This window comes from Sorex fumeus, unplaced genomic scaffold (genome assembly GCF_029834395.1).
Source record: "Sorex fumeus unplaced genomic scaffold, SorFum_2.1 ptg000100l, whole genome shotgun sequence".
In the NCBI taxonomy this organism is placed as follows: Eukaryota; Metazoa; Chordata; class Mammalia; order Eulipotyphla; family Soricidae; genus Sorex; species Sorex fumeus.
Window position 1 is genome coordinate 1,393,691 of NW_026606157.1, and position 13,730 is coordinate 1,407,420.

Genomic DNA, 13,730 nt, shown 5'->3' on the forward strand with positions numbered 1-13,730 from the left:
GCATTCTTAAAAAGCTCTTTTCTATTATTTATCAGATTCTGCCAACTAGTTTTCCTAATCATTTTACTTCTTTACCCAATTGCTTGAAGTCTTTTCTTTTGATCACCTAAAAGCTTTTGAAAAATATCAATTAATACAAAACTTTGCTGGTAATCATCGGGTTAAATCATCCCATAACTTCAAGTCTTATTCTGTAATACAAAACATACTTTAAATTTTCCATTCACTAGCAAAGAAAGAAAATGGAGGTAACTAGAGGTAACAGAGGTAAGTAAGAATACATAGGAGATGAAAACGAAAGGACTTCATTTCTGTATGAAGACACGGTTAGGAAGTCAGGGAAGTTCTATATAATTTTTTTAAGTATGTGACTTTCCTTGACATACATTTTGGATTCATCACACAAAGTTCCCTACAACATTAACTACCACCTTTGAAACATGACATATATTGAATACACAAGCAAAACAATGATGGATAGATCTTTGTTATTTAGTACAAAAACTGAATGGTGTTATGAAGTTATAGTCATTCCAAATGTATTTACTCTGGACAAGATTTCATTATCTTCATAATGAGCCTTTACTATTTCCAAAATAATTAACTTACAACCCAAATAAAATGAAGGTTATGAGCGCCTCAATTACTCCTTTGTTTGAAATCTCCTAGCAGCCTAAACATCACCTTCACTGTCCTCTCACCATGAATGTCTCCTTTATTCTGATTTCCCTGGCCAAGTCTGCAATCTCACCAAGTAGTGAGAACGAGTTAGAATGGTAACTGGAAAGATAACAAAGTTAAGAAAGACTTTTTTTTCACTTGGAAGTCTTTTGAGAGTTGGCGGGGAAATGCCAGAAGCTGGAACTAGAGGGAGGGGGCAGGGAGGAGAGAAACAGGAAGACAAGGGGTGGAGAGGGAAAATCTCCATGGTCATTATTGATCTGCTCAAGATCGAAGTCAACTAAACTGTTTATTTCAAGACACCCTGGAAAGTGGAAAACCTCAGAATAAATTTCAACAATAGGAAACACAGCCAAGCATCAGGCTGTTACAGTAGCACTGTAGCACTGTCCTCCCACTGTTCATCAATTTGCTAGAGCACCAGTAATGTCTCCAATGTGAGACTTGTTACTCTTTTTGGCATATCTAATATGTCACAGGGAGTTTGCCAGGCTTTGCCGTGTGGGCGGGATACTCTCGGTAGCTGGTCAGGCTCTCCAAGAGGGATGCAGAAATCAAACTCTAGTCGGCCACGTGCAAGGCAAACGCCCTACCTACTGTGCTATTGCTCCAGTCTTGCACTAAAACCTTTCTGTTTGGGGGCTGAGAGATATTATTGCAGATAGGGCACTTGCCTTGCACAGAGAAGATCAAGTTCAATTCCTGGCCCCCCAGATATTCTCAAAAGCACTCCAGAAGTGATTCCCTGAGCACAGAGCTAGGAGTAAGCCCTGGTAACCTCTGGGTGTGGTCCAGAAACAAACACAAAAACAAAACACATTTTAATAATTTGAAGAAAAAATTGAAAAATTAAAATAACAAAAAAGCTTATGTTTTAAACACTTATTTTGTAATTCTACAAAGATAACAAATCACGAAGATACAAAAATATCAAACGATTCTAAACTTTAATATTTCTTCATCTGCTAGGGGTGAGGGGTGGGGGGTACTTTCAAGCAGTGCTTAGGAGCCCAGGGCCCTCCCTGATATTCTCAGGCAGTGAGCGGTTCCATGCAAGAAGCAGACACTATAAGGATGTCCAGGACCTGAGCTCCAGCCCCTAGAGGGCTTTTTCTTACTAAGTAAAAACACCTTCTACAGATTTTTCTCCCTCACTTCTTCGTTCCTTTTCCTATTCCTTTATATTAAAGCTTCAAATTTTCAGCGGTGGAACTCAGATCACTTAACAACTCATTTTAATTATTTTAGCCAATTCCTAAAGTGTCAGATTTTGATAAAAATTCTAATTGGGTCAATTCTAATTGTCTCCTCTGCAGGGCAGCACACTCTGAACTTGCTATCCTATGCAATGTAAGAACAGTTTCAATAAAATCTGAAAAAAAAAAAAAGGTGGAGTTCATGCCCATTTCAATCAGCTAATCAGTGGCTGAATAAATAGCAGTACTCCTACATTTAAAAAGAAAAAAAAAAGAACAGTTTCAGACAGGGCTTCTGATTTCACCCCAAACACACAAGTCCTCTTTTATTTCATTTTGGGCTGGAGATGGACCCCAGGGACCAAGAAGCATGCGAAGCAAGTGTGCTACAGCTAAGCTGGAGTCCACTGCCATGAGTCCGCTTTCTTAGGAAGACCATTGGAGTATTATCACAAGACTGAACAAGAACACAAGAATGTATCTACTACATGAAGGACCGTATTTAGAAAGTCACATGAGTTTTTTTTTTTTAAAGACCCATGCAATTCTTGAAACAGGTCTGTTATCTGTTTTCTCTTTTACGATAGCGTGATGAATGCCCCACTGTAACTAATAAAAACAAAACACAGGGTCATTGAGTCCTTTCTAAGAATCCCGGGGCTCTGCTGCTGACCAACCTGCCCACCCATTGGGAACTCCACAAGCCAGTTGATCTTCCTGCCTGGAACGCCCTGGAGTCCCATCTCACGGTCTCATGCTTGACCTCAAAAGCTGATCCTAGAAAACCCAAAAATCACATCCCCTCATAAACACTTTCTGAATCCACAGTCCAGCCACAGTCAGTCTTTCTTCTCCTCTGTGTGGGGATATGAATGTTTTTGTTTCTTTTTTTTTTTACATATATATACTTATGCAACAGCTGAGTCAAAGGGTACTATTATCATTTTCAGGTTTAGATAAGAAAACTTGGACAGAGAGGCTCTGTGAAGAAGCACTCTACCCCTCTGACAAAGGCTAAACAGAACCCTGCCAACTGGATGGTAGGAAAAGCCAACTTTGCTCAATAACCATTTTATAATGGTGTTGTCTATTCATGTGCTGTGCTTATGAATAATTGGGATTAAGTTCCCCCAAGAAACTGATAATTAAGAAGGGGAAACGGTTCAATTGGTTAGAGCTACCATTACGTATTTTTTATAATCTCTTCCAGTTTCCACTTTTTAAAGAAACTTCATTCACCACAAACAACTTCTAATACCTCATTCTTCGGAGTCGATGGAATGGGGGTGGGGGGTAAAAAAAAAGTTAAAGTGTTATAAGATTTTTATGGTTCTCACACACAACCTTGGGTTACTCCCATTTAGGCCAGCAATCATCTAAAGCAGTGTATGGTGTTTTAAAAACACAAAATAAAAAGAGTTAAAAGAGGAAGAGAGAGAGTGAGAGAGAGAGAGAGAGAGCATAGGAGGTAAAAAGCAATTCAACCACCTCAATTCTATCTTCAGCACTGCATCTGATCCCCTGAACACCAATTGGTGTGGCCCAAACCATCCACACAAACACTCTCAATATAAGATTTACAAGAGATCATGAATCTAACAACTGGCACCAAAAAAAAAAAAAATTGCTGATTGATTTGTCAGATCTCTCTAGATGCTTTTTGATGGTCACTGTGGTGTACAATATAAATAAATCTTGCCTCAGTGTCAGTAAACAAGTGTTTGTCAAAAGAACTGTATCCCCAAAAAAGTCACCTGTGACACAGGAGTAGCATGAGATACATCATCTATCATCTACCTCTTCTCAGCATAAAACTTGCCAGTTCTTATTCCAAAATCCTCTTTATGAAAAATAAAGCTTTACAATTCTCCACCCCTCTCGGAGAGCCCAACAAACTACCAAGAGTATCTCGCCCGCACGGCAAAGCCTGGCAAGCTATCCATGACGTATTCGATATGCCAAACACAGTAACAAGTCTCACAATGTTACTGGGCCTGCTCGAGCAAATCGATGAACAATGGGAGGACAGTGACAATTCTCCAGAGATAGCTTTCAAGAGCTGATAAGTGTCACCTCCTACCAACATTCCATTTTCCACAAAGAATAATCTCCAGGAACTCACCAAGAATCTCCAGGAATTCATCAGGAATCCAACAGGGGCAAATTACAAATACAAGATCTGAAGATGAATTTAGTACGCAGACGCCTCGGCCCTCTTAAGTTTTATGAGATTTTGGTGGATGAATCCCAAACATTCTTTATGGCCCTTGTTAGTTCTGACTCAGAATGGGAGGAATGCCTGGGTTACTTTCTAATTTCTTCCCGGACTTCCCTAGCTTTAGAGTTGAAATTGGTTATAGGGGTTGTTGGTTAAGTGACAGAGTGTCACTTAGGAGTCTAATTCAGTTGGGTCCCCTGGATAAGAACAGTCCAATACAAAAAGTAGATGGTTTTGGATTTCACGCAATCTTTTGGAGACCTTAGGACTTCTCTCATAGTTACAAATTTCAGGAGACTGGGAATTGCCTTCTTTTGTTCACTACATGATGCTTCACTCCCAGTCATCTTGTACAATATACAGTACATATTTAATAAGCATTTTTCAAATGAATGCAAAATGAACCAAGAATGACTCAGAAACTTCCGTTTCTGAGTCTGAACTTCCCAAAGGTATAAATCTAGTGGAAGTGCACTGCTGTAAAATCATATCTCTGGGTGAGAGTAAACTAGCCTTAGCTCTGCAATCAATTATATGGCTGGTTCCACTTGAAACAAAAAAAAGTGGGTCTTTGGAGCTGGAGCTTGCCTTCCGGGCAGCCAACACAGGTTCAATCTTTGGCATTCCATATGGTCCCCTGAGAAATTACCAGGAATGATCCCTGGGGGCAGAACCAAGTATAATCCCTCAGCATGGCCCCCAAACAAAACAAAACCAAAAAATGGATCTTCTGCAATGTCCTTTAAGATTTTTGTAGCAATAATACAATTAGAAGATACAGATTTTTATTGGGGTGGAGGAGGGGTTGGGGGGCTCCGAGTTCAGGGATAACTCTTGGCAGGACTTGGGGGACCGCATGGGGTGCTGGGGTTGGCCACATGCAAGGCAAGTGCCCTTCTTGCAGTACTATCAGTCCAGCCCCAAAAGATACAGATTTTAGTCAGAACAAATGTCTAATAAACATACACTGTAGCACTGTAGCACTGTCCTCCCTTTGTTCATTGATTTGGTCAAGCGGGCACCAGGAATGTCTCTATTGTGAGACTTGTTGTTACTGGTTTTTTTTGGGCATATCTAATACATACACTAATTAACATAAAATCAAGAGATTCAACTCCTGAAACCAGGTTCTCACAGATAGTTTCTAGGACTAGGGCTAAAGCTCTGCATATAAGAACCCTGGGTTCAATCCTGGACCCCACAATGTCCCCTGAGCACCAGTGAAAGTGGATCTAAAAAAAGAGCAAACACATAAATTGTCAGAAAACAGTCACTCACACTCTCTTATTAAAACAAATAAAAGACACTTTCATTTCAATCCAAATTTATAGAAGTTGACTCTAAAATTCCATTTACTAGGTACTGGTACAACTAAACATCCATATGCAATCATTATAGGTCCTTGGGAGAAATAAAAGCAGAATAAAATCTAGGTGGATTTGGTGTTTGGGGTGAGTTTTTACTTTTTTTTTTTTGGCTTTTTGGGTCACACCTGGTGATGCACAGAGGTTAATCCCAGCTTTGCACTCAAGAAATACTCCTGGCAGTGCTCGGTGCTTGGGAAACCATATGGGATGCTGAGAATCGAACCCAGGTCAGCCATGTGCAAGGCAAACGCCCTATCCGCTATACTATCACTCCAGCCACTAGGTTGAGTTTTTAAATGCAACATCAAAAACTTACCTATAAAATTGATAACCTTTACAAAATTAAAAACATGTTCTGAAAAAAACACTGTAAAGAAAAACAGAAAAACCAGTCTTTTATACCTGCAAAATATCTGATAAAATACTTATAGCAAAATATCAGACCTCCCAAAACTCAGTAAGAGATGATCTTGTTTTCAAAATTGACAGAATTTTAAAATAGGCATCATACTAAAGAAAACATAGAGAAATATTAGCATGTGAAATTATACCTAATACCAAATGTGATGGGCTGGAGCGATAGCACAGTGGTAGGGCATTTGCCTTGCATGCAGCCAACATGGCTGACCCGAGTTCGATTCCTCCGCCCCTCTCAGAGAGCCCGGCAAGGTACCGAGAGCATCTTGCCTGCACGGCAGAGCCTGGCAAGCTCCCTGTGATGTATTCGATATGCCAAACACAGTAACAACAAAGTCTCCAATGGAGACATTACTGGGCCCGCTTGAGCAAATCAATGAACAACGGGAGGACCGTGATACCGTGATCAAATGTGATCATAGAATAACACATTAAAGCAATAGTAGAGGGGTCAGTGAGATAGTAGAACAGGCAAGGCATTTGCCTTACATGAGACTGGCACATGTTTGAACCTCTGTACCCCATATAGTCTTCCCAAGCACACCGGGAGTGATCTCTGAACACAGAAGGAGGAGTAAACACTACACACTGCCAAGAGTGACCCAATAGCAAAACAAAAATAAAAAATAAAAAAAAAGCAGTAGTGGAGGAACTATACAACTGTTAGAATGGATAACAAAACTGATCATACCAAACGCTATGGAAGAAAACAAGCTACAGAAAATATTTATTGCTAGTGAAAATGCAAGTTGATATGCCACCATGAAAAACAGTTTGTCACTAACCTACAATTCTGAACATAATCTTTACATATGACCCTGTATGCACTTCCTAAATTATGCCCAACTAATTAGTAAGCATAATGCTTACACCAAAACTTGCCCATGAGCATTCACAGCAGCCTGATCCACAGTTATAAAAACCCGGGTGCAACCAAGAAGACTGTCAACAAACTAAAATAGATACACAAACTACGATACATTTATATAGGATTGAGACAAAAAAATGAATATACTAAGAATATTGTCTGTGTGTGCATATTGCTAAGTGACAGGAGCCAGTGTGAAGATGCTGTGTGATTCCACTTTATTATAAAAAGGCAAAATTAGAGATAAAGTGGGGCTGGAGCAATAGCACAGCGGGTAGGGCATTTGTTTTGCATGTGGCTGACCTGGGTTCAATTCCCAGCATCCCATATGGTCCCCCAAGCACTGCCAGGAGTAATTCCTGAGTGAAGAGCCAGGAGTAACCCCTGTGCATCGTCGAGTGTGACCCAAAAAGAAAAAAAAAATAGAGATAAAGTAAAAGTGGGGAAAGGTAAAGGTAAAGGTAAAGGCCCTCCCGTTGTTCGTCGATTTGCTCGAGCGGGCCCAGTAACGTCTCCATTGGAGATTTTGTTGTTACTGTGTTTGGCATATCGAATATGTCACGGGGAGCTTGCCAGGCTCTGCCGTGCAGGAGAGATACTCTCGGTAGCTTGCCGGGCTCTCCGAGAGGGGCGGAGGAATCGAACTCGGGTCGGCCATGTTGGCTGCGTGCAAGGCAAACGCCCTACCGGTGTGCTATAAGAGAATTAGAGGTGTCATTTATTTTGGGCTTGGGGTCACACCCACCAGTGCTCAGGGCTTACTCCTGGCTCTGCACTCAGGGATCACTCCTGACAGGTCTTGGGGTGACCGTATGGATTGAACCCTAGTCAGCCTCGTGCAAGGCAAGCGTCCTACCTACTGTACTATCACTCCATCTCTAGAAGGCATCTTAAAGTGTTGAAGTCTTTGCATATGATACTGTGATAGTATAATGATGAACACATAAAATTATTTGTTTGTCTATACCCATGAAACTTCAGAAGACAAATAATGAAGGTTTTGCTCGAGCAAATGAAGGTTAGTGCATGTTAATGTTTAAAAATCATCTAGACGGTCAGAAGCACTGAAAATGGAATGCAGATTATGACAAAAGGATCTAAATATATTACAAATATCAACAACATCTCCCTAAAGGGCAGAGAATGGGGAGTTTCATTCACAGGAACAAAAGGAATTGCACATACACCGTACTCTAGTTGATAAAGTTGATGTTCCACTTTCTACTGAAGAGGTATAAGTTGTCAATTACAGTACTGTACACACAGTGACTAGAATTAAGCCACTAAGTTCTAAAGATGGAAGATGGTAGAGACCCAGATTCTCAAATTTGGATGTGTTTAGAAATCATAAACACGGAGAGAAGGCAAAATGACACAGGTCAGTGGTTTTCAACAGATCTCGGTGGTTTTTCAAAAGACAGAGCCAATCCACAGGTGTAGAAAGGTTGAAAACTACTGATAATGAATAAGAGTCATCTACAGAAACCCTTACCTCGCTTAATATAAATACACATGGTTGTATACATAACTGTGTAAATACACACACAGTTTTGTGCACACATTGGTGTGGCCTGGTCTAGAAGCAATGGCACCCCACAAGTTACAAATCCACTAAGCACCCAGATCTTGGCTTCCAATGCCATTTCCACCATCATCAACCCCATGAATCAGATTCCTTTGAAATATAAATTGGTAGGGGAAATGGAAATATACACCATGAGTTTAGGTCATTGCTTAATGATTGAAAGTGAGTAAAAAAAAAGGTCATTGGGTAAAGTTGGAATAATTAAAATAAAACAATACTGGATTATAATTCAAACTATAAAATGTTTTGATGAGCTCAAATTAAAATTTAAACAAAATGGTTCTGTAAATAAATGAAGAGAGAAATCTGCTATGACAAAGAATTCTTAGTAACTGCTATAGATACTCCCTATCAAGGAGTACTGGAACACTCCGCTCCGTAAGTGTGGGATGGCCTGTCTGTGCAGTGACTTCCTGCTACAAGTACAATTTGAAAAGGAAGAAGGAAAGAGTAATTTCTCAGTACAGTGGCCTAATGAACACTACCTCGGCCAGTGACGAAGAGCAAAGGTAAAAATCCTGTTGGTATAAGGTGTCCTTTATGATGATACGCATTTTTATTCTGTGGCTCACCTCCCCCCCCCCACTCCAAACCAAAGCACACTACGAAAAAAAACAATAAACCCTCCTGAAGATTACAGAATGGGTTTAATGAACTAAATGCAATAGGATGGCTATCTGCCCAACTGGTCCCCTTCAAAACTGTCATGGTCACTGAAAAAATAAAAACTTAAAGACTGTCACCAAGAAGAGGAGCTGAAGAAGACATGACCACAAAATTTAAGGCTGTATCCTACATGATGAAAGCTGGACTAGAAAAAGAACTTCAGAAGTCAGAGATGGGGCAGAATGCAAGGTTCACTCTTGTGGATTGTATCTTGGCACCACACACACACACACACACACACACACACACACACAATTTTTTTAAAAGGTAAAAAAAGGATATTGGACACACACACACACACTTTTTTTTTTATAGGGGGAAAAAAAGGATATCGGAGGGACCCAGGCATGAGGTGCAAGTTTGATCCCTGACTCACCTGGCCTGCTATACACAATCTGAAGACACTGCTATCTGTGACTCCCCCAATGCCACACAAAGTGTGATGTCCTATACACAGCAATCAAGTAGGCAACCATCAGTCATCACAACAGGAAAAAACAAAAAGGAGAGGGACAAAATTTTCCATTTTAAAATTAAAGAAAAGTTAAAAAGGGACATTAGATTAAAAACAAATTAACTTCAGTTAATAACAATGTGCTGACCAATACTGGTTCATTAACCATAACAATACTAACATAAGGTAAATTAATATACAAAAAAACTGGCTCTAGGATATAAGAGAAGTCACTGTTTATACCATGTCTGTAAATCTAAAATTAATCTATAATTTAAAAATACAATTTTAAAATTCCACTTAACAATGTAGCGAGAAAACACAGAACTTAAAATGTTTGCAACTATTCTGTTACAGAATTTTTCTTAAGAAAATATTTTCAGTCACTGACAGCTGCAAACAATTTCATGCAGTAATTCCCAGCAGGCATGTAGTGAGAGCTACAGTACTTCAACTGAAATTCCACATTTTCCTCTTATAGTGCAGATGTCTTAGTTTCTAAGCTAACATTAACTTAGGCATTGGGATGATTCAAATAACGATCAAGTATGTTTATGCAATTCAGCAAAACTAAACCATATTTAATATCAAATCAAAGCTAAAATACTTATCCAATCCAATTTCAGTATTTAAAGAGAAAACTAGGGAAAAAATTTTCTGTATACTACATTCTAATATAGATGGCATTTCAACTGAGCTGTTACAGAATTAAAGCAAAGGAAGCAAACAGAAAGCCAGAAGAAGAATATAAAGTAATGGGTAGACATGTATATTGAACAGAATTTGGAGAGTGGGGGGAGGTGAGCCACAGAATAAGAAAAAAACAAAAATCTGAAAAGTATCTATAATACTGAAAGCAAAAAGTAACAAGGCATAGAAAAAAACTGATTTTTAAAAACACTGGCATAAATTATAAATCAAGTAGGAAATGCTGGGAATAAAAACAATTAAATGTTTAAATTTGATTAAAAACAAGTGTTCAAAATGAGACATTGGACTCCCTAATCAGAGACAAATAAGAATAAAGCATTTTAAAGAGATCTAGCCCTAAATATCTTTTAAACTTAAAGTGCCCCCACTGTTAATGAAAGGCTTAAAATTACTACATAAATATATTCAATGACATTGGAAAGTGGGAGGAGAAAAAATATTACAAAGAGAATGTACTAAGTGAACAATGGTTATTTTCAGAATGAGGAAATTAAAAGCAAGTTTCTTCTTTTTTTCTTCCTATGAAGTGAATGACTGGAAGAACTTTAAAAAGTCTATGAATTCTATATGCTTCCATGAAAGGTGTGATACATTCTATCACACTTCATTGTGGCAAGTCTATAAATCGCATTAAAAAATTTTTTTCAAATTCTGAGTAAAAGTTTGAGCTCACGAGCAAAAAGCATTCCACCTCAGCAACCTAAGAGCTCAGCAGGTCCAGAAAATTCCAATTCTAAACAGAAAACTGTACGCTCGGTGAGAACGGATAACATGGAGTGTAGTAAAGACCACATTGATCTCAATCACTAGATCTACAGGATCTAAATGACACAAATCACTAGCGTGCACACTCCTACACCACTGCCACTGTGCTAAGACTGCCGTTCTTCGATGGAGGCGTCCACAACACAAATACTTTGTTTCATATATTTATCTCCACCTGAGGAAGCCTTCTCAGAAGCCTCAATCACCCTTTCCCGGAAACAGAACAAAGCCCCCCCCCCCCCAACCCCAAAAAAATCTAAGCACTTGCATCTGCAACCAGATTCTTCTCTTAGTCGTCTAAGATATCTGTCATTTCTCTGAAAATCCCGAAGCCTGGAATTGAAACGCTTCCCGGAGCTGCATGGATGCATTTCACTGAAATCTCTGGAGCAGGAGGGAATTCCGAAGCCTGCGGCTCTAGCGCCCTGGACGTTTGTGGATTTCCCATCCATTACCCACCCGGACTCCTGCAGCGGCACTGCGGGCAGGGACGAGGGAAAAGCACCCTGAGACAGAGCAGGGTAAAGCACCCTGACACAGAGCAGGGCAAAGCACCCGGAGACAGAACAGGGTAATGCACCTGGAGACAGCACAGGGAAAAGCACCCGGAGACGCAGCAGCTGGTGCCCGAATCTCACACACAGGTGGTCGCTCAGAGGAAAGGATCGGGAGTGGGCTTCGGGGTGGGGACGGGGTGGGGATAGAGGCAGCAGGCTCTACACTGGGGCGCCCTCCGCGGCCCCCCGAAGGTGCTCACTGACATAAGACACCCAGAAAGGCCATCATCTCCCGAAAAGTAAAAAAATAAATAAATAAATAAATAATGATGGTGCATGAGCAAAGCCCTGCTGGGAAAGTCGAGGAATTGGGGCTGAGAAACTCTGCAAAAATCCACGAGCTCCCTGCGAGCGCGGGGAGGCGCGACGGCGGGGCCCTGGCACAGAGTGTCACTTTGGAGGGACCCCGCCGCGGCCGCCGCCGCCTCCCGGGGTGGGTGGGATTGATGAGGGGGACGAAGTAGGGGGACGGCCGCGGCCGGGAGCCTCCCCGAAGAGCGGCGCGCGCAGGTGGCCCCGGGGCGCCCCGCACACCTGGCCCCGCCACCAGTTGCGGGTGCCGCTCCCCGCCCCGCGCCCCGCCACACAAAGGCGGTCGCCGCCGCGCCCCCCGACGCCCGCAGCCGCAGGGGACACCCCCACACACACGCACACACACACACACGCACACACACCACGCGGGGGGCGCCCCGGGCGAGGGTCGCGTCTTACCTCGGATCCGCCCCGGGGGGCCGCGGCTTTCCCCCCCGCAGGCGCCTCGGCGGGAGCGACCGGGAGACACCGCCCCCGAGCCGGGACCGCGCCCTCCCCTCAGCGCCCGGCCCCGCCGCCGTCCGCGCCCCGCCACGCACCGGCGCTTCTTCTCCCGGGCGAGCGCAGCGCAGAGCCGGCCCCGCGCCCGGCGACCCCGCCTCGCCCGCCGCCGCCGCCGCCTGTGGAGTGCGGGAGCTGCCGCCCGCCCGCGCGCTCCTCTCTCGCGCTCTCGCCCGCTCGCTCGCTCGTTCGCTCGCTAGCCCCGGCCCGCCGCGCATGCTCAGTACGGCGGCGCGCCACTGCGAGCGCGCGCCTCGCGGCCCCGCGCTCCGGCTCCCGGCGGCGACCGAGCGCCCGGCTGACGGGGCTGACCCCCCGCGCGGGGCCCCCCGAGGCGACGGGGAGAAGCGACCAGGACTCGAAGCCGCGATCCACCAGAGCCGCCTCCAGGTTCCCTCAAGTGCCCGTACAGGGCCGGTGGGCCGCCGCGAGAGCGCACAGGTTCGCCCCGCGGGTAGGAACGCCCGCGGTCCCACAACTCCTGGCCACTGCCCCGGGCGACTGGACACCTGTTGCCCCAAACCTCAAGCCAGCCGCCTCCTTTCTTCTCCAGCCCTTCTACCTTTTTCCTTCTCCGGTCACATGCTTCCCTTTCCTCAGCTTTCCTCAGCTCCTTTCCCTCAACTTTTCCTCAACTCCCGGCCGCAGCCCGGGGTGGGGGGCAGAGGGCGTGGAGTACTGGACATCTGTCGCCCCAGACCGCAGGCCAGCCTCCCGCTTTCATCTCAAGCCCTTTCACCTTTTTTCTTCTCCAGTCACATGCCCATTCACTTTCCTCAACCTTCCTCAGTTCCTTTCCCTCAACTTTTCCTCAACTCCTGCGCGTCAGCCGTTGGCACCCCAGATCTCCCCCTTACTCCTAGGTGCCTCCAACTGCAGGTCTTCAACTCCAGAGAGCAAGCCCAGATCCACTTTGCACTCCTGCCTGGGAAGCAAACTGTATGGCCCAGGAGTTGGTGTGGTTAGAGGTAGCCTAGGTTTCCTCACCCAGAGATGCTGAATGGACTCGAACCAATCCTCCTCCCAGGCAGCCCTCCGAGCGTCTGCAGAGCACGTTTGTTCTCAGTGAACACGGTATTTTCTCACTCAAAGGAACCTCATTTGTCACAACTGTATCGCTTCAACTTTTTGAAGTCAACTGGTGCCCAGAAGTCCATGAAAGGCTATCAGTAAACTTGATTGAAACAGAATGTATCCACTTGCTTTGTGAAGCACAGAAAAAGATAGCATAGGACAAATTGCACCATTCAAGATGGAAATTAAAATCTTCATGCTAATCAGTATGTGCGTTGAAAGTACAGACAGTCATTTTAGTCCTTCATTTTGGCAGCCTAGTTCGGCCCTGAGATTTTATCAGCCTCTCCTTCCTCATCCTTCTTAACGCTGTCATATTGGGGGCTCTTTCAGGGTCAGGGGAATGAAGCCCATTGTA

At 43.6% G+C, this 13,730-nt stretch overlaps 1 protein-coding gene across 2 annotated transcripts in view; it reads right to left on the reverse strand.

Moving 5' to 3' along the window:
• Positions 1-12,412, reverse strand: part of EPS8 (epidermal growth factor receptor pathway substrate 8) — a 183,396-nt gene extending 170,984 nt beyond the window's left edge. For both annotated transcript variants that reach the window (XM_056134555.1, XM_056134553.1), the window contains exon 1: positions 12,197-12,412. The gene's annotated coding sequence lies outside the window, so the exon portion shown is untranslated. The remainder of the gene's footprint in view (positions 1-12,196) is intronic.
• Between the last annotated feature and the right edge of the window lie 1,318 nt (positions 12,413-13,730).